This window comes from Procambarus clarkii, chromosome 7 (genome assembly GCF_040958095.1).
Source record: "Procambarus clarkii isolate CNS0578487 chromosome 7, FALCON_Pclarkii_2.0, whole genome shotgun sequence".
Taxonomy (NCBI): Eukaryota; Metazoa; Arthropoda; class Malacostraca; order Decapoda; family Cambaridae; genus Procambarus; species Procambarus clarkii.
In genome coordinates, this window is record NC_091156.1 from 48,057,328 (window position 1) to 48,079,444 (window position 22,117).

Below are 22,117 nucleotides of genomic sequence, written 5' to 3' on the forward strand. Positions count from 1 at the left end.
TGAATAAGACAATTCCTTGGCTATGTACAGTGCAAACAAACAAGATTATAATGTCAAAAAATATCATAAAATAAAATATTGGTGACGTTACTCTAAAATGGATAAAGACAAAAATGAATTAACAGCTGCTGAGAATAAAGTGCTGGCTGAAAACATCCATCAATAAACAGAGCATTTATCAAATAGTTGTGTCAGCTTTAGAGCACAAGGATATTCTGAATCCAATGGCTGGTGCATGCTCTGTCATCGGCTATGTAGATGGCGCTGAAGTGCAGTGGTGCAGATGTCGATTCACCAATCAGAAGTGGGCTGGCTGGAAGTGGTGGTTTGGTGATCGACGAAGGGGGAGGTGGAGAGCAAGTGCGATGAAACGTTATGGCCTGGCAAAACGTATCTGACTCAATACATATTACACTTGCTTGTAGTATCTAGATGTTGTAGATGTACTGAAGTAACATGATGATAGGAAAGAGCAGGCCAAATCTCTCTTAAAGGAGATTATCGTAACAGCTCTCCCCCGAAGCCTCCTCTTACGGGTTAAGTTACTTTAGTGGCTGGTGTAGAGGTAGGAGTTGTTGTCTCTACCTCGTAGACTCTGGAGAGGGCGTCGACTATGATGTTGTCCGAACCTTTGATGTAGAAGATTGCCAGATTAAAATTCTGCAAGTACAGAGCCCAGCGTAGAAGACGTTCATTGCTGAATTGGGCCTGTTGTAGGAACCTTAGGGGATTGTGGTCCAAGTAGATGGTGATAGACCGATTTCCCTGTAGGTAAGGTTCGAAATGTTGCAGAATCAGGACGATGGAGAGGAGTTCCTTTTCTATAGTGCTGTAGTTCGTTTGATGGGGCTTCAACTTGTAGATGTAGTAGCTAACAGGAAGAACCTCTTCGCCTCTTTATTGTTGCATTAGGACGCCCCCGATGCCGGTACCACTGGCGTCGACATTGATGATGAAGGGCTTCGTAATATCTTTGGCAAAGGTGGACTTGCCCAAGTTGATGGTAAGGCCGGCTGTGAGGAGCTTGGAGAACAGTCGTTGCAGCTGGAGCAGATGTTCGCTCCAGGTGTTAGTTGCCACAATGATGTCATCCAAGTAGGCGTAGGTGTGATCTAGGCCGTAGATGTCGCGGTTGACAGCTCGCTGGAAGGTGGCCGGGGCGTTACACAGTCCAAAAGGAAGGCGTTCATATCTGTACAGGCCAAAAGGAGTGGTGAAGGCAGATATTTCCTAAGCTCTCTCTGTCAGGCTGATTTGGTAATAGCCCTTTAACAAATCAATTTAGGATAAATATTTGGCATTACCTACTGTGTCAAGGATATCATCTATGCGAGGTAAAGGATAAGCATCCTTGACGGTCACAAGGTTCAGTTTCCTATAGTCGGTACATAGGCGTACTTTACTGTGCGGTTTCGGCACCAAGATGCAGGGTGAGGCCCATGGGGACTCACAAGGGGTGGCCAGCCCATGAACCAGAAGGTACTGTACCTCAGCACGCATAACTTCCTCTTTGTACAGGCTGATACGGTAGAAGGGTTGACGAATCGGCCTGGTAGCAGGAACCAGCTGGATGTCGTGCTGAACCACGTCATACTCCTGGGGATCATCGCTGAACAACTTCTAATGTTCTTGAAGAACTTTGATGAAAGGAGCACTATTACCGTCCTGTAAATATTTAGGAAGATCATTAAAGATTTACGAGTTGGAAGGCACTGACTCAGTGTCAGTGCTTTCTGGAGGAGAAGCAGGGAAGGTCACACTGTGGAGGTATGGATCTTTGAAGGTGGAGAGTGATAATAGCACAGTGGGGGGAATACTATTATACTCCTTTAGAAGATTGACATGGCACAACTGGGTCCTCCGCCGCCTATCTGGAGTCTCAAGAACGTAGTTGTGATTGTTTCTGCACTCCTTGATGCGGTAGGGTCCTGAAAATTTGTTTTGCAATGGAGAACCAGGGATCGGAAAATATGCCAACACAAAGTCTCCTGGTTTAAATTTCCTGATTTTGCTGCGTTGGTCAAAATGAGTCTTCATCCCATCTTGAGCTTTCAATAGATTGTCATTAGCAAATTTACGTACTCTCTCTAGAATGTGATTTAAGTTTTGAAGAAACTGGGGCACATTCTGAGGGTCACTGAAGGTGGCATTACGTAGAGAATCTTTAAAAGCTTTAAGAGGAGTACGGCAATTACGTCCGTACAGCATCTCATAAGGAGATACTCCTAGAGACTCATTTGGGAGACTTCTGAAAATGCACATGATGATGTCAAGTTGTTTATCCCAGTCTTTCATGGTTTCATTGCAAAATTTCTTTAGGATTGATTTAATCGTTTGGTGCCTACGTTCAAGAGAACCCTGTGAAGCAGGATGACAGGGGCTGGAAAATACCTGAGTGATGTTGAATTCTTCCAGTGTCTTCTTGAAGAGATCACTGGTGAAGTTGGTGCCACAGTCGCTTTGAATCTCCCGAGAAAATTTGTATTGGGTAAAGATCTTCAATAGTTGTTTCACCACCGTAGCAGCCGTAATGTTCTTTACAGGAACTGCTATGGGGAATCTGGTGGTGGGACACAGGATGGTTAGTATACAATAGTTGCCAGAACTGGTCCGGGGTAAAGGACCAACACAGTCTATGATGAGTCTGTTGAAAGGTTCCGCAGGCACCGGGATAGGAATTAAAGGAGCCTTGGGAATCGGGATGTTAGGTTTTCCTGCCATCTGACATGTATGACACTGTTGCACTTAACTTTTAATGTCTTTTACCATACCTGGCCAATAGTAGTCTTGTCTGATTCCGTGATAGGTTTTGTTAAAACCATAGTGGAAAGCGCTACATGGGCCAGGTGTAGAATATCGGGCTGTAGGCTGGTGGGAACTACTAGTTGGTCGACATTAGCCCAATCGTCATCCTCCGTCAGCTTACTGGATCTGTACCTTCGGTAGAGCAACTGATTTTTTAGAAAGATCCCAGGGATACTGTCAAATTGAGTCTCGGCCTGGAAGAATAACGGTGGTAATGAAGGATCCTCCCTCCGTAACTTACGGAACTCCAACATAGTAAGATTCGGTGTAGGTTCTGATGGTCTTGAGGGACAGCGGTAGCAGTAGAGTCAGCTGGTTGCGGTCGTGCAGCTTGTGCACGGGTGGTCACCAAAACTGGAGGAGAAACTTCATCAGTTTCTCGGACCTCTGCTGAAACATACCTAAAGATGGGATTGTCCACTACAGAGTTACACACCTGGGGTTTGTCCATGATGATCAGGTTGGAAGGTTGTAGATCTTCGGCCTAGTCATTGCCCAAGAGAAGTTGTACCCCTGACATGGAAAAAGGCTTTTCCCTGATGGCGATTTGGACTTCACCGGCCACTAAAGGACAATCCAGGTGGACTCTGACGAGTGGATACGGAGTGGTAGCAGTGAGGTCAGTGATAAGGACGGTTTCCCCGGTGTAGGTGATGTTAGGCACAGCCGAATTCAATATTATTGACTGAAGAGCCGCTGTGTCCCTCAAGATCTTCAATTTGAGACGTCCCTCCGAATCTTTACTGTTGGCAGGGACAGTTCCAGGATACAGGTGTTTGCTGAAGAGAGAAAGATCATTAACAGGAACACCAACATTCATCACAGGCTTACCGGACTTAGGAGGAGTCGGTTTGGGTTTAGGAGTTTTACTATAGCCTTTGTATTGGGGCTTTCCACATTTATCTATGGTATGTCCATAGAGCTTGCAATACTTACAATACAATTGAGAGGTCGCCTGATCTCTACTCACTTGGTCATAACTAGACCAAGACTTCTTACTGGAAGGTGGGTCAGGTGTTAGCCGGTGTATAAGACTGTAGGTGTCAGCCGACTTCGCACATCTGATGTAGTCGGTTTCTTCTCTGTCTGCTAAATATAAACGGATGGAAGGGGGAACACGTCTCAAGAATTCCTCAACTAGCATGAGGTTGACGAGTTCTGAAAATGTAGAGACATGTGCTGCTTCCAGCCATTTCTTGAAATATCTTTTCTTAGTATTGGTAAATTCTAAAAAGATGGTGGTACTTGCCTTTAGATAATCATGGAGTTTTCGTCTGTTGCTTTTGATCGAGAGAACGTAGGCGTCTAAAACTGCTTGCTTCAGGGTCTGGTAGTCATTCTCAGACGCTAAGGTACTGAGAGTAACCACAGATTTACCTGTGAGATGCACTCTGAGAAGGGTAGACCATTGATCTTCAGGCCAGCTAAGTTTTCTAGCTAGGGCCTCAAAAGTAGTAAAAAATACATCTATCTCTGTCTCAACGAATGGTGGCATTAACTTACTGGCATGGGAGACATTGAAGCTTACTGGGAGACTGGCTGTAGCTTGTTGGCACTGAGTGTGGTGTGTAGTTTCTAAGTCGAGTTCTTGTCGACGATATGCTAGAACACTCTCAGCTTGCTTCTTATCGTGCTCACGTTGCATCTCCAGGTGACGTTTTCTTGCTTCTAGCTGTTCTCGTTCATGCTCACGGTGGAGAGCAGCCTCACGTTCCTGTTCTTCTTTCCTTAGGGAAGCCTCACATTCTTGTTCTTCTTTCTTTATGGCAGCCTCACATTCCCTTATCTGTAGAGCTTCTTTTTGTTGTTCGCGCTCTATTTTTGCTAATTCGAGCTTTAGTTTTATAGCTGCCAGTGCATGCCGATCTGCAATAGAATAGTTTTCGTGAGCATCAGAGTCTATAATTCCTTCATCTAAGAGGTGGTCCAAGATAATATTGTGCACGTCACTTTTGGTGGCTCCATGGGGAACATCTAGGTGATTCTCGTGTGCAAGAGTTTGTAATTCTATTTTCCAGGCACGAATTAAGTTCCCTACTTCACTGGCTCGATCGCTACGAAATGCTGAGAGACGAAGCATTTTGAAATAGCAAATAAATATACAGCGAATATACCAGTGATATTGTCAGTGTCAGTAACAGGATAACGTGGCCACTGGTAACTATCCTGTTGAAATTTAATCATTAACAATTAACGTTAATATTAGATGGTAAATGATTAGTCAATCAAAATCACAGGAAATCTTGTACCCGGTACTCAATATAAGAGAATAAGAGCAAGAAAATCCTACTAAATAAATGAAACCGATAGTTTCTAAAACAAATGAAACTTAATTGTTTCAGAAGTGAAATGGTAGTCCAAGAATGTAGGGATACCTTGCCGAGTCTCTATAGGACAAAAGCAAGGGGTTTCCTACTTAATTATATGATACTTACAGAATTAGCGTTCTTTGTGCTCTGAAAAAGAAAGCCAATTAGCTACCTGAGTATATATCATCATCTCTGACCGATGTGTAGGGGTGCGAGTATCAACTGGTGACGAGAACTGCTATTGAGGTCCCAACTCAACACCGTGGTTCGTGCTAGCGGAACTATGGCCCTCTGTATCCTCCTTTGGTCGATTTGCAGAAGATAGGGTACGTGGCCCGAAGACAAACCAAAGTACCAGGGTACCAAAATGATGATCTGTCTGAATTTGAGAAATATCCTAGGGACAAAAAAGGTGGAATACACGAGTAATAACACTGAGGGATGAACGACCAATTAAGAGAATGACTGAGGCCTCCAGTCACCACGTAATCCACAGTTATCCAACACTAACAATATGTTACCAGTGCACAAAATACACAGCACCATATAAATATTAAAAGTTATGAAAATATTGAAAAACAACTTTATCAAAGCCAAGTACACTTCCACAAATTGATGTTCTAGTACTAGTACCTGAGTGAGGCTCCTAGGACAGGCCCCCATTAAATGTGATGGAAAAAAGAAGTGAAGGTGTTCGGCAGACCTCCCAATGGCTGGTGTCAATGCCTATCACATTTAAAAAAAAAAAAGAAGACTGCGTAGCTGTTGTGTCCTGTGGCAAAGTAAGGCAAAACAAGCAAAACAAATAGTATGAACAATGAAACTTTAATTAAATTGAAAACAAATATGAATAAGACAATTCCTTGGCTATGTACAGTGCAAACAAACAAGATTATAATGTCAAAAAATATCATAAAATAAAATATTGGTGACGTTACTCTAAAATGGATAAAGACAAAAATGAATTAACAGCTGCTGAGAATAAAGTGCTGGCTGAAAACATCCATCAATAAACAGAGCATTTATCAAATAGTTGTGTCAGCTTTAGAGCACAAGGATATTCTGAATCCAATGGCTGGTGCATGCTCTGTCATCGGCTATGTAGATGGCGCTGAAGTGCAGTGGTGCAGATGTCGATTCACCAATCAGAAGTGGGCTGGCTGGAAGTGGTGGTTTGGTGATCGACAAAGAGGGAGGGGGGAGGTGGAGAGCGAGTGCGATGAAACGTTTAGGCCTGGCAAAACGTATCAAAGTCAATACATACTACACTTGCTTGTAGTATCGAGATGTTGTAGATGTACTGAAATAACATGATGATAGGAAACAGCAGGCCAAATCTCTCTGAAAAAGATTATCGTAACAATATATATATATATATATATATATATATATATATATATATATATATATATATATATATATATATATATATATATATATATATATATATATATATATATATATATATATTAGTATATTTTGGTAGCAGTCTTTCCTGTAGACATATATTATTAAATATGACCGAAAAAGTAAGATTAATAATTGTAACACGAATTTTTTCAATCTTTCGTACATTACGCTTCACTGTTGGAGGTAAATCAAAAATCAATTCTCCAAAATTCATTTTTATTTCTAGTCTGACGCGACACGGGCGCGTTTCGTAAAACTTATTACATTTTCAAAGACTTTAGTTCACAAATACACAACTGATTAGAACTTACGTATCTCCGATTTTATATCTACATTTGAATGAGGTGGGAAGGGTGATGTGGCATTAACACAAGACAGAACAAGAGGGGATATTAATAGGGTATTAAAAGTATCAACACAAGACAGAACACAAACAATGGGTATTGAATAGAAGTGTTTGTAGAAAGCCTATTGGTCCATATTTCTTGATGCTTCTATATTGGAGCGGAGTCTTGAGGTGGGTAGAATATAGTTGTGCAATAATTGGCTGTTGATTGCTGGTGTTGACTTCTTGATGTGTAGTGCCTCGCAAACGTCAAGCCGCCTGCTATCGCTGTATCTATCGATGATTTCTGTGTTGTTTACTAGGATTTCTCTGGCGATGGTTTGGTTGTGGGAAGAGATTATATGTTCCTTAATGGAGCCCTGTTGCTTATGCATCGTTAAACGCCTAGAAAGAGATGTTGTTGTCTTGCCTATATACTGGGTTTTTTGGAGCTTACAGTCCCCAAGTGGGCATTTGAAGGCATAGACGACGTTAGTCTCTTTTAAAGCGTTCTGTTTTGTGTCTGGAGAGTTTCTCATGAGAAGGCTGGCCGTTTTTCTGGTTTTATAGTAAATCGTCAGTTGTATCCTCTGATTTTTGTCTGTAGGGATAACGTTTCTATTAACAATATCTTTCAGGACCCTTTCCTCTGTTTTATGAGCTGTGGAAAAGAAGTTCCTGTAAAATAGTCTAATAGGGGGTATAGGTGTTGTGTTAGTTGTCTCTTCAGAGGTTGCATGGCTTTTCACTTTCCTTCTTATGATGTCTTCGATGAAACCATTGGAGAAGCCGTTATTGACTAGGACCTGCCTTACCCTACAGAGTTCTTCGTCGACTTGCTTCCATTCTGAGCTGTGGCTGAGAGCACGGTCGACATATGCGTTAACAACACTCCTCTTGTACCTGTCAGGGCAGTCGCTGTTGGCATTTAGGCACATTCCTATGTTTGTTTCCTTAGTGTAGACTGCAGTGTGGAAACCTCCGCCCTTTTCCATGACTGTTACATCTAGAAAGGGCAGCTTCCCATCCTTTTCCATCTCGTAAGTGAAACGCAGCACGGAACTCTGCTCAAATGCCTCCTTCAGCTCCTGCAGATGTCTGACATCAGGTACCTGTGTAAAAATGTCGTCAACATACCTGCAGTATATGGCCGGTTTCAAGTTCATGTCGACTAAGACTTTTTGCTCGATGGTACCCATGTAGAAGTTTGCAAACAGGACACCTAGGGGAGAACCCATGGCGACCCCATCTACTTGCTTATACATGTGCCCATCCGGGCTCAAGAAGGGTGCCTCTTTAGTACAAGCTTGGAGTAGTTTCCTCAGAATTTTTTCTGGCATGTCAAGAGGAGTACAGGCTGGATCACGATACACTCTGTCGGCTATCATTCCGATTGTCTCGTCCACAGGTACGTTGGTAAACAGCGATTCTACGTCCAACGAGGCTCTTATCCCTGTGGCCCGTGTGCCCCGCAGTAAGTCAACAAATTCCTTTGGAGACTTCAGGCTGAAGGCGCAAGGAACATAAGGAGTCAGCAGGCCGTTGAGTCGCTTCGCCAGTCTGTACGTGGGTGTGGGTATCTGGCTAATGATTGGCCGAAGTGGGTTTCCAGGCTTGTGCGTCATGACATTTCCATACGCATATCCAGGTTTATATTCCCCAATGATCTTTGGCAGGTGGAGTCCGGATTTCTTGGCGTTCACAGTTTCGATCAGTTTGTTGACCTTTGCTTTTATTTCGGCTGTAGTGTCCTTCGTTACCCTTTGGAACTTAGTTTGGTCAGAGAGTATGATGTTCATTTTCGCCAGATATTCGTCTTTTTCAAGAATGACATATATTGGCGACTTGTCACCTCTCCTGACAACTATCTCCTTGTTCTCACGAAGGCTTTTAGCTGCTGCTTTAAGCTCGGGGGACAGTATGGTGCTTCTGTAGTTGCCTCGATTCTTTCCTCCTTCTGCAATAAGTTCTGCTTGTAAGGTATCTTTGGTAGTGACCTTCTTTTGTGGTCACCTCTCCTGGTCAACAGACCTACTCTCTGACCAAACTAAGTTCCAAAGGGTAACGAAGGACACTACAGCCGATTTAAAAGCGAAGTTCAACAAACTGATCGAAACTGTCAACGCCAAGAAATCCGGACTCCACCTGCCAAAGATCATTGGGGAATATAAACCTGGATATGCGTATGGAAATGTCAAGACGCACAAGCCTGGAAACCCACTTCGGCCAATCATTAGCCAGATACCCACACCCACGTACAGACTGGCGAAGCGACTCAACGGCCTGCTGACTCCTTATGTTCCTTGCGCCTTCAGCCTGAAGTCTCAAAAGGAATTTGTTGACTTACTGCGGGGCACACGGGCCACAGGGATAAGAGCCTCGTTGGACGCAGAATCGCTGTTTACCAACGTACCTGTGGACGAGACAATCGGAATGATAGCCGACAGAGTGTATCGTGATCCAGCCTGTACTCCTCTTGACATGCCAGAAAATATTCTGAGGAAACTACTCCAAGCTCGTACTAAAGAGGCACCCTTCTTGAGCCCGGATGGGCACATGTATAAGCAAGTAGATGGGGTCGCCATGGGTTCTCCCCTAGGTGTCCTGTTTGCAAACTTCTACATGGGTACCATCGAAAAAAAAAAAAAAGTCTTAGTCGACATGAACTTGAAACCGGCCATATACTGCAAGTATGTTGACGACATTTTTACACAGGTACCTGATGTCAGACATCTGCAGGAGCTGAAGGAGGCATTTGAGCAGAGTTCCGTGCTGCGTTTCACTTACGAGATGGAAAAGGATGGAAAGCTGCCCTTTCTAGATGTAACAGTCATGGAAAAGGGCGGAGGTTTCCACACTGCAGTCTACACTAAGGAAACAAACATAGGAATGTGCCTAAATGCCAACAGCGACTGCCCTGACAGGTACAAGAGGAGTGTTGTTAACGCATATGTCGACCGTGCTCTCAGCCACAGCTCAGAATGGAAGCAAGTCGACGAAGAACTCTGTAGGGTAAGGCAGGTCCTAGTCAATAACGGCTTCTCCAATGGTTTCATCGAAGACATCATAAGAAGGAAAGTGAAAAGCCATGCAACCTCTGAAGAGACAACTAACACAACACCTATACCCCCTATTAGACTATTTTACAGGAACTTCTTTTCAACAGCTCATAAAACAGAGGAAAGGGTCCTGAAAGATATTGTTAATAGAAACGTTATCCCTACAGACAAAAATCAGAGGATACAACTGACGATTTACTATAAAACCAGAAAAACGGCCAGCCTTCTCATGAAAAACTCTCCAGACACAAAACAGAACGCTTTAAAAGAGACTAACGTCATCTATGCCTTCAAATGCCCACTTGGGGACTGTAAGCTCCAAAAAACCCAGTATATAGGCAAGACAACAACATCTCTTTCTAGGCGTTTAACGATGCATAAGCAACAGGGCTCCATTAAGGAACATATAATCTCTTCCCACAACCAAACCATCGCCAGAGAAATCCTAGTAAACAACACAGAAATCATCGATAGATACAGCGATAGCAGGCGGCTTGACGTTTGCGAGGCACTACACATCAAGAAGTCAACACCAGCAATCAACAGCCAATTATTGCACAACTATATTCTACCCACCTCAAGACTCCGCTCCAATATAGAAGCATCAAGAAATATGGACCAATAGGCTTTCTACAAACACTTCTATTCAATACCCATTGTTTGTGTTCTGTCTTGTGTTGATACTTTTAATACCCTATTAATATCCCCTCTTGTTCTGTCTTGTGTTAATGCCACATCACCCCTCCCACCTCACTCAAATGTAGATATAAAATCGGAGATACGTAAGTTCTAATCAGTTGTGTATTTGTGAACTAAAGTCTTTGAAAATGTAATAAGTTTTACGAAACGCGCCCGTGTCGCGTCAGACTAGAAATAAAAATGAATTTTGGAGAATTGATTTTTGATTTACCTCCAACAGTGAAGCGTAATGTACGAAAGATTGAGGAAATTCGTGTTAGAATTATTAATCTTACTTTTTTGGTCATATTTAATAATATATATATATATATATGTATATATATATATATATATATATATATATATTTATATATATATATATATATATATTAGTATATTTTGGTAGCAGTCTTTCCTGTAGACATATATTATTAAATATGACCGAAAAAGTAAGATTAATAATTCTAACACGAATTTTCTCAATCTTTCGTACATTACGCTTCACTGTTGGAGGTAAATCAAAAATCACTTCTCCAAAATTCATTTTTATTTCTAGTCTGACGCGACACGGGCGCGTTTCGTAAAACTTATTACATTTTCAAAGACTTCACAAATACACAACTGATTAGAACTTACGTCTCTCTGATATTATATCTACATTTGAGTGAGGTGGGAAGGATGATGTGGCATTAACACAAGACAGAACAGGGGATATTAATAGGGTATTAAAAGTATCAACACAAGACAGAACAGAAAACAATGGGTATTGAATAGAAGTGTTTGTAGAAAGCCTATTGGTCCATATTTCTTGATGCTTCTATATTGGAGCGGAGTCTTGAGGTGGGTAGAATATAGTTGTGCAATAATTGGCTGTTGATTGCTGGTGTTGACTTCTTGATGTGTAGTGCCTCGCAAACGTCAAGCCGCCTGCTATCGCTGTATCTATCGATGATTTCTGTGTTGTTTACTAGGATTTCTATTTACTAGAAATCCTAGTAAACAACACAGAAATCATCGATAGATACAGCGATAGCAGGCGGCTTGACGTTTGCGAGGCACTACACATCAAGAAGTCAACACCAGCAATCAACAGCCAATTATTGCACAACTATATTCTACCCACCTCAAGACTCCGCTCCAATATAGAAGCATCATGAAATATGGACCAATAGGCTTTCTACAAACACTTCTATTCAATACCCATTGTTTTCTGTTCTGTCTTGTGTTGATACTTTTAATACCCTATTAATATCCCCTGTTCTGTCTTGTGTTAATGCCACATCATCCTTCCCACCTCACTCAAATGTAGATATAATATCAGAGAGACGTAAGTTCTAATCAGTTGTGTATTTGTGAAGTCTTTGAAAATGTAATAAGTTTTACGAAACGCGCCCGTGTCGCGTCAGACTAGAAATAAAAATGAATTTTGGAGAAGTGATTTTTGATTTACCTCCAACAGTGAAGCGTAATGTACGAAAGATTGAGAAAATTCGTGTTAGAATTATTAATCTTACTTTTTCGGTCATATTTAATAATATATATATATATATATATATATATATATATATATATATATATATATATATATATATATATATATATATATATATATATATAACTGAAAACTCACACCCCAGAAGTGACTCGAACCCATACTCCCAGGAGCAACGCAACTGGTATGTACAAGACCCCAAAGAATGAGGTGATTTGGTAAAATGCTATGCCCAAGATTACCATCCGAATGCCGGCGGTGGGGTGGTTCAAATAGCTTCGGCTATCGCCTCATTTTGTCCGGTCGTGATGGTCAAGTGGATTAAGGCGTCTTGTACATACCAGTTGCGTTGCTCCTGGGAGTATGGGTTCGAGTCACTTCTGGGGTGTGAGTTTTCAGTTGCATATTGTCCTGGGGACCATTCAGACTTGTTCGCATTTGTGTTCCTCACGTGTGCCCCAAAGAATGAGGTGATTTGGTAAAATGCTATGCCCAAGATTACCATCCGAGTGCCGGCGGTGGGGTGGTTCAAATAGCTTCGGCTATCACCTCATTTTGTCCGGTCGTGATGGTCAAGTGGATTAAGGCGTCTTGTACATACCAGTTGCGTTGCTCCTGGGAGTATGGGTTCGAGTCACTTCTGGGGTGTGAGTTTTCAGTTGCATATTGTCCTGGGGACCATTCAGCTTGTTCGCATTTGTGTTTCTCACGTGTGCCCCAAAGAATGAGGTGATTTGATAAAATGCTATGCCCAAGATTACTATCCGAGTGCCGGCGGTGGGGTGGTTCAAATAGCCTCGGCTATCACCTCATTTTGTCCGGTCGTGATGGTCAAGTGGATTAAGGCATCTTGTACATACCAGTTGCGGTGCTCCTGGGAGTATGGGTTCGAGTCACTTCTGGGGTGTGAGTTTTCAGTTGCATATTGTCCTGGGGACCATTCAGGCTTGTTCGCATTTGTGTTCCTCACGTGTGCCCCAAAGAATGAGGTGATTTGGTAAAATGCTATGCCCAAGATTACTATCCGAGTGCCGGCGGTGGGGTGGTTCAAATAGCCTCGGCTATCAGCTCATTTTGTCCGGTCGTGATGGTCAAGTGGATTAAGGCGTCTTGTACATACCAGTTGCGTTGCTCCTGGGAGTATGGGTTCGAGTCACTTCTGGGGTGTGAGTTTTCAGTTGTATATTGTCCTGGGGACCATTCAGGCTTGTTCACATTTGTGTTCCTCACGTGTGCTCCAAAGAATGAGGTGATTTGGTAAAATGCTATGCCCAAGATTACTATCCGAGTGCCGGCGGTGGGGTGGTTCAAATAGCCTCGGCTATCACCTCATTTTGTCCGGTCGTGATGGTCAAGTGGATTAAGGCGTCTTGTACATACCAGTTGCGTTGCTCCTGGGAGTCCTTGGAGTATGAGCCCGTGGCTGTGGCGTGCTCTCAGCCACAGCTCAGAATGGACGCAAGTCGACGAAGATCTCTGTAGGGTAAGGCAGGTCCTAGTCAACAACGGCTTCTCCAATGGTTTCGTCGAAGACATCATAAGAAGGAAAGTGAAACGCCATGCAACCTCAGAAGAGACAACTAACACAACACCTATACCCCCTATTAGACTAATTTACTGGAACTTCTTTTCCACAGCTCATAAAACGGAGGAAAGGGTCCTGAAAGATATTGTTAATAGAAACGTTATCCCTACAGACAAAAATCAGAGGATACAACTGACGATTTACTATAAAACCAGAAAAACGGCCAGCCTACTCATGAGAAACTCTCCAGACACAAAGCAGAACGCTTTAAAAGAGACCAACGTCGTCTATGCCTTCAAATGCCCTCTTGGGGACTGTAAGCTCCAAAAAAAACAGTATATAGGCAAGACAACAATATCTCTTTCTAGGCGTTTAACGATGCATAAGCAACAAAGCTCCATTAAGGAACATATAATCTCTTCCCACAACCAAACCATCGCCAGAGAAATCCTAGTAAACAACACAGAAATCATCGATTGATACAGCAATAGCAGGCGGCTTGTCGTTTGCGAGGCACTACACATTAAAAAGTCAACACCAGCAATCAACAGCCAATTAATGCACAACTATATTCTACCAACCTCAAGACTCCGCTCCAATATAGAAGCATCAAGAAATATGGACCAATAGGCTTTCTACAATCACTTCCATTCAATACCCATTGTTTCCTGTTCTGTCTTGTGTTGATGAAATTAATACCCTATTAATACCACCTCACCCCATCCACCTCACTCAAATGTAGATATAAACAAATCGGAGATGTGTGAGTTCTATTCAGTTGTGTATGTGTAAACTAAAGTCTTTGAAAATGTAATAAGTTTTACGAAACGCACTCAAGTGTCGCGTCAGACTAGAAATAAAAATGAATTTTGGAGAATTGATTTTTGAATTACCACCAACAGTGAAAAGAAATGTACGAAAGATCGAGAAAATTCGTGTTAGAATTATTAATCTTACTTTTTCGGTCATATTTAGTAATATATATATATATATATATATATATATATATATATATATATATATATATATATATATATATATATATATATATATATATATATATATATATATATATATATATATATATATATATATATATATATATATATATATATATTTATATATATATATATATATATATATATATATATATATATATATATATATATATATATATAACAATAGGAAGGGAGTACCACCTCTAGCTGGAAGAAGGGGGACCCATAGCCTCGGAGGAAACCACACATAACGCATTAGAGGGAATGTTTAGATCCCCTCCAATACAGTTTCTGTGTGCTTTTCTCCTACCACCCCCTTCCTTAAATATTTTTTGTGCTTTATTATGCATTTGATGGTTACAAGATATACATGGGTTGATACAGAAATAATAATGCAAAAAATGTGCTTAAAGGTTATGGATCTCTTGAAAAACACAACAATGGGAAACATTGATGAATGTCACAGACGGGTTCGATCATTGTTGCAAGTCAAACACTTCTTCGAATTCCTCTGAAGTTGGACTAGTGCCCAAGACGCAACAGGCATTTCCCCTCTGAATCGCAACACTGAGGCGCTGGAACAAGAAACTTTTTGCTCTCTGGTCTTTTGTAGCGCTGATCAATTTGTCCCCCAATTCCTTCAGGAACTTCAATGCACATTTTCCCCACGAACCGAGGGTCTCCGAGCCGATCGGAACAAAGCTGTAGCAGTGTGCTAGACCCTCTGTATTTAATAATTTTCTGCGATTCCCTGAAAGAAGCAGCACCACCGCTTTCACGTGTGCTGTAGTGGAGGTAGGTACTGGCCAGTGTGGCAGCGCACGTGTAGTCCCATACCACTTGCTTACCATCCTTCCAAGGTAGCAAGGTGACCCCATCAGGGCGCTTCTGAGGGTCGTTAGGTCTGGATAAGTGTGGTTCTCTTTGTGCCGGGCAGCGGGCTGTGGCGAGGCTCCTCTTGATGATGTCGTTGACTTTTTCATGTCTTGCAATTTTACCCTGTGATTTACGACATACCAGACCATGACGACCATATTGGTCTGCCATCGCAGTTCCGCAGATGCACCTATGTTCGGTGAGGATGGGGGCGGCAAGGCGAAGGGCAACTCCAATGCGGAGAGCGTCATGACTGAGGCGAGTTCCCAGGGCTGCATTGGGCACAGCAAATAAAAAATCCCCGGTTTGGGGTGCTGTTACCGCTAGGAGGCGGGCTTTGTTTTCAGCATCAGCGTTGTCAATCATTGCTGTGACAGTCTTTTCCATTATGGGGCTATCCCAGTGGGCCTGCTTGTGGTCTTTTGGGACTTGTGGTCGGGGTTGAGGGTGTGCAATGGTGTCCCATTGTCTGGCTGCTTCGATGAACGTTTGATCATGAGTTCCCGCTGTCTCTCTCATACGCTCTGGTAGGATCTGCCCTACCAATTCGTTGGCTGCTGTGTGCTGCCTGCTCCTGATTGGATATATATATATATATATATATATATATATATATATATATATATATATATATATATATATATATATATATATATATATATATATATATATTGTGATGATAATCTCTTTCTAGAGAGATTGAGCCTGTTCTTCCCTACCTCAAGTTATGTCCAGTTAACAAGTATAAGATGCTACATTCAAGATACGTCCACCGGTAGCACAAAACGTTTTGACCAGGAGGCAAAACGTACCCAAGATCCCCCCTACTCCACACACCCTCCACGCCGGATTGCCGTCAACCAGCAAACTACCCATTCCAGCCTGCCTGCTCCTGATTGGTGACTCGCCGACCGTGCACCTGCACACTGCACCTCCGCGCCATCTACCTGAATCGACGTTGGAGCCCTGACCAGCTATCAACTTCAGAATATTCTTTGTGCTCTTAGAGTTGACATCTCTCTCTGGCATACTAAGCTCACTGGCTTGTATACGAAGGGAGGTTTTAGCCATAGCCGATATTCTCAGCACCATTTTACCCTTTCACCATTAGACTATTGTGTCTCACATTGTCTTTGCATTTATCTTTGTTATTTAATTGTATTTTTCAATCCCCCGAGATTTGTCTTTATTTTCATTTATGTTTAAAGTAAATATATTAAAGTTTCATTGTTCATATTTTGTTTTTTACGTGTTCCTCCCTCTAACTTACCACAGACAACAGGCAAGCAGTCTATCTTTTTTTTGTAAGTGTGACCAGGCATTGACACCTGCTATTGGAGGACTGCCGAACATCAATACTCCAACACTTTCCCGTCACAATATATATATGTGTATATATATATATATGTATATATATATATATATATATATATATATATATATATATATATATATATATATATATATATATATATATATATATATATATATATATATATATATATATATATATATATATGCAGAATAACCACATGTGAAAAATAGAAAATGCTTAACACGTTTTCGGCTAATTCGCCTTCATCAGAGCAAAGTAGAATCAATGAATGGGCGAATTAGCCGAAAACGTGTTAAGCATTTTCTATTTTTCACATGTGGTTATTCTGCATACTTGGATCAGTGTTTTTGTGATCATTGTTGCATATGTGTGTATATATATATATATATATATATATATATATATATATATATATATATATATATATATATATATATATATATATATATATATATATATATATATATAGATATATATGTATATATATATATATATATATATATATATATATATATATATATATATATATATATATATATATATATATATATATATATATATATATATATATATATATGTATATGTATATAAAATGGAGAGGGGGTGTTTTGAGTGAGAGAATATATATTAATTATTTATTTTTTTCCTAGGTGAGGGGGGGTGATGTCACATCCAGGAGATATTTGCAACATTTGTGGTTGGAGCTCATCACCACAATTCGTGCATACAACTTACTGCTGCCTCCGCTGTGGGGAAACTGTATGTGTTCAATCTAGTGGAGTTCATAGGAGAACCTGTGGCGGAGGTAAGCCCTTATTTTATTTTATTTATTTACTTATTTACTTATTCGTATTTATTTCAAATGAGAAATATTGAGATGGTTTCCCTATCTTCATAAGGGTGTGGGGAGTGTGTGTGTATATAATTATATGCTATTTCCTTGTTAGGAGGTAAACATCTCCAGCCTACCAGAGAGGGTGGATTTGTATGCCTCATATGCGGCAGCGTCACCTTGAAGCCTCACCCCACTTTCACCTGCGGCAGTTCTTGGGTTACTTTGTGTGAGCACTTGGTCTCTGAACATCTACAATCATGTCCCCAAGGTGTGTGAATAAGTAAGTAATTATCAAAAGAAGGCACCAAACCGGGAAGGCTATCACCATCAAATGCGCAGAATAATCAGAGGGCGCTAAATATCACCAAGGATGCCAATACGAGAACAAAAACGCATAAGGCGAACGATATCAAAAGTATCCGAATCACCAAGAATTCTTTTGAGGTACAGGTGACTGCAAGGGGCGGTCGGAAAGCAAGACACACGCTCGTCCTGGAAGTCAGGACATTCAAGAAGGACATGCACGACTGTAAGAGGGACAATGCAACTAGGACAATAAGGAGCAGGGCAACGCTCCATCAAGTGACCATGGGTTAAGCAAGTATGGCCAATACGCAACCTCGCCAGAGCTGTTTCCCATCGCCGGTTACGGTGGTAGGAGGACGGCCACGAGGAAACACAACATTTAAGAGTACGTAGTTTGTTACCAGTAACAGACGACCAAGAAGCCTGCCAACGGGTAAGGACGGAGGAACGGATAGGATAACCGGGTAAAAGTCGGTGTGTGAATAAACCCTCTCTCCAGTTTTATTATCTTAAGAAGCTTTCTTGAGACGTTATGTCATGGGGTTTAGTAGGGTGTGGGGGTGTTGCCTTTTATTATTATTATTATTAATTTTTTTTTTCCAGGGGTGGTTCAGAAGCAGGGAAAGACATCTCAGGGGGAGGTAGAAGAGGAACTTCATTCCAAAGCCCAACGTAACAATAGCCCCTTAGGTGGTGGTGGGGTTAGACAGCCCAATGCAAATGGGGGGGAGGAAGAGATGAGTGATGATGATGATGATGATGATGGTGGTGACATCCCTCAGGCAGGTCCTAGTGGTCTTAGACCCCATGACAACAATCGAGATAGTGATGGAAATTCCTCAGAAGGGGAGGATGTTATAGACACCCCTCTCTTAATTAATAGGGTGGGGGCCCTAGGGGATCTCTTTACTAGAATGGAATATTCCATCCCCCCAGCCTTTGCCACAGATCCTGTAGGTCTCCTAAGCAACTTTAGAGAACTTTTCACCAGTGAAATAGAGAATTACATGACCTCTCTGGCGGGTCATGGCAATTTTACTTCATCATTCAAAATCCTCCATGAAGTGAAGGTAACACTTTTAAAACAACGTCTCACAGAAGATGATGACTGTAGGGAACACTTCATAACGACACCTGCTAGGCTGGTAACTCTTGAGGAGGTGGGTGATCTTATTGATAGTTGGGTGGGATATATGATTACACGTCTGGAGGATCTCCTATCAGAAACAGAGGGAAGTGGTTTTATATTATTTAATATTGATTTCCTCAAAATCGTTATCTGTAATGGTAGTGTAAGGTCAGTTTAGGGGATTATGTGCCTTGTCCCCCCTTCTTAAGGGGGCGACATGAGGTCTTCAACCCAAACCCCAATGGTAACAATGGAACATGCATTATTCAATGCATTGCTGCTTTTCGGGCGCCACAACAAGGATGGAAATGGAAACGTATAGGAAGACTTGTAGAGTCTCACTCTAGGGTTAGGAAAATGGTCAAATACGACCAATTATCTTTCCCTCTCTCATGGAAGGACATCTCTAAATTGGAGAATAGGAATAAACTCTCCATTTTTTTGTATTCAATTCACAAACATACAGACGGTGTCTATCACGTCTCTCTTTGCCGTCGTGGTAGCAGACAGTACTCAGATATAGCACCATTATTGTTGTTGGGGGAGTCTCATGTAAGTCTTATTAATTAAAGACTTGGACAAGTTTTTACGGAACTTTACTCGCAGCCACAGGCGAAAGACAGTCTTCTGTAGAAGCTGTCTTTCAGAATATCAAAATTCTAGCGAGCGGACAAATCACTCTTCTTCCTGTGACATCACCCAGAAAATGATTTATCTTCAGGAGGGGGACACCCTTCATTTTAAAAATACAGGGAAAGGTTACCCCCCTTCCCACATAGCCTTTTTCGATTTCGAGAGCGTCCTAAGCACTGAGGATTGTCTAGGTTCTGTTACAGCCATACATAAGCCTATAGCATACAGCTATATAATTGTTGATAGGAACCACTCCGTCATTGATAAATTTACTTATTTTGGGGGGACAGTGTCACCCATTTCATGGAGCGAGTTGCCACCAAATGGGAAATTATCAGATCCAGCCTACCCAAATATGAAATAGACATGTCTCTTGAGGGTATGGTTCATTTTAGGAGACAGACTCACTGTCAGTTTTGTGAGGAGGTATTTACACCCACCAATTTCAAGGTTCAACATCATGATCACCCTAGGGAAAAGCTCAATTATATTGGAGCTCTATGTAATTACTGCAACCTCCGCCACAAGAATGCTCTAGAGAGTTTAGTCCTAATTGCCCACAATATGTCTTATGACATGGGCTTAATTTTAAGAGAATTTGCCATGGGTTCAAATATTAAGAGCAATATCCTCATGAGACAGGGGACTAAATATCTTAAGGTAGAAATAGGCAACCTTAAATTTCTTGATTCACTGGCTATTATTACAGGCAGTCTTTCGTCCCTAGCAAAGACCCACATTGAGTCAGCCAGCCCCTTAACATTCACTCACTCAATGATAGAAGGTTTACCCGAAGAGAGTCACCACCTACTCTTAGGGAGTAAGCAGTTTTTCCCTTATGAATATGTCACAAAAATCAGCTGCTTTAATGATGCAACACACCCCCCTATTGAAATGTTTTACAGCTCCCTAAACAAATCATCCATCACTTTGGAAGAATATAGACATTCTAAATTAGTATGGGAGGCAACAGGATGTAGGTCATTAAAGGATTATCTCCTTGTTTATTTGAAGTGTGACGTTGGTTTACTAGCTGACATTTTTACTCACCATAGGGTAATTCTAAATTATATCTATTCATTAGAAATGACTTATTACTGTAGCCTTCCGGGCTACTCCTATGACTGCTTCTTGAAGCGCAGCAAAATATCGTTGGAGTTAAGTGCACATGTAACGTTACACAATCTCCTGTCACAAAACATACGAGGGGGTTTTACAACTGCAGTTAGGAGTTGCGCCACAGCTAACAACCACTACGTCAACCCATCTTTTAACCCCCAGGAGGGTAGATCTTCATTCTTACTGTTTTTAGATTTCAACTCACTTTATGGGAGTTGTATGCTAAGAAATTGCCCTATGGTGGTCTAAGAAGGTTGTCATCTGATGAGATGACCTCCTTCGTTAGTGAAGGGAAGATAATGACAGAACAGCCATTCTCTTCTAACAAAGGGTACTGGCTCTTAATTGTCACCAAACACATAAGACCTGAAATAGCTAGACTAACAGAGGATCTACCCCTTTGTTTACACCATAGGGGAATAAGTATGGGGGATATCTCACCATTTAGTAGGGGACTTCTGGAAACAAATAACATTACAAAGCTCCAAAAAAAAATATTAAGGTGGTTGGGGATCATCTCCCCAAAAAACATTATTTCATATCTCTAGACCTCTTACAGCTATTTATTGAGATTGGTCTTGAAGTAGAGACTATACACGCCATTTGCGAGTTCTGCCAGTCAGATTTTATGGCGGAATTTGTTAACACCAATGTTAACAATAGAAATGCCTCCACCAGTAACGATAGGAAAACACTATTTAAACGGTTAACTAATAGTGCTTTTGGTAAAACACTACTGAACCCAGCCCGTTATGCCATTGACACCAAACTAGTGACTTCAGCTAGGGTCTTTTTACGGGAGGTGAAGAATCCTCGCTTTAAACGTATGGTGCATTTAGGTGACAATAAATTATTGTCTGTCAGTTCCAGACCATTCATTAAAATTACTCACCCTAATTACATTGGGTTCAAGATTCTTGAGCTAGCAAAATACAGTTTGTACCATTTTTGGTACATGGTACTTAAGAAGCACTATACAGAGAGGGCAGCACTGATATACAGTGATACAGATAGTTTCATCTTCAGTTTAATGAATGAAGATGTCTTTAACGAGATGGGAAAAGAACCCCTAGGTCGTGGATGGATACTAGTAACTTCCCTGAAACTCACCCCTTGTATGATCCTTCTAAAAAGGGTGTTTTAAGACTTTTAAAGTCAGAGGTTTCAGACAGACACATCCTTGAAGTTGTAGCTCTTAAGCCCAAAATGTATAGTTTGCTGTTGCACGACAATTCAAATTTCATTACCGCTAAGGGTATCCCCCATGCTGTGCAAAGATCTT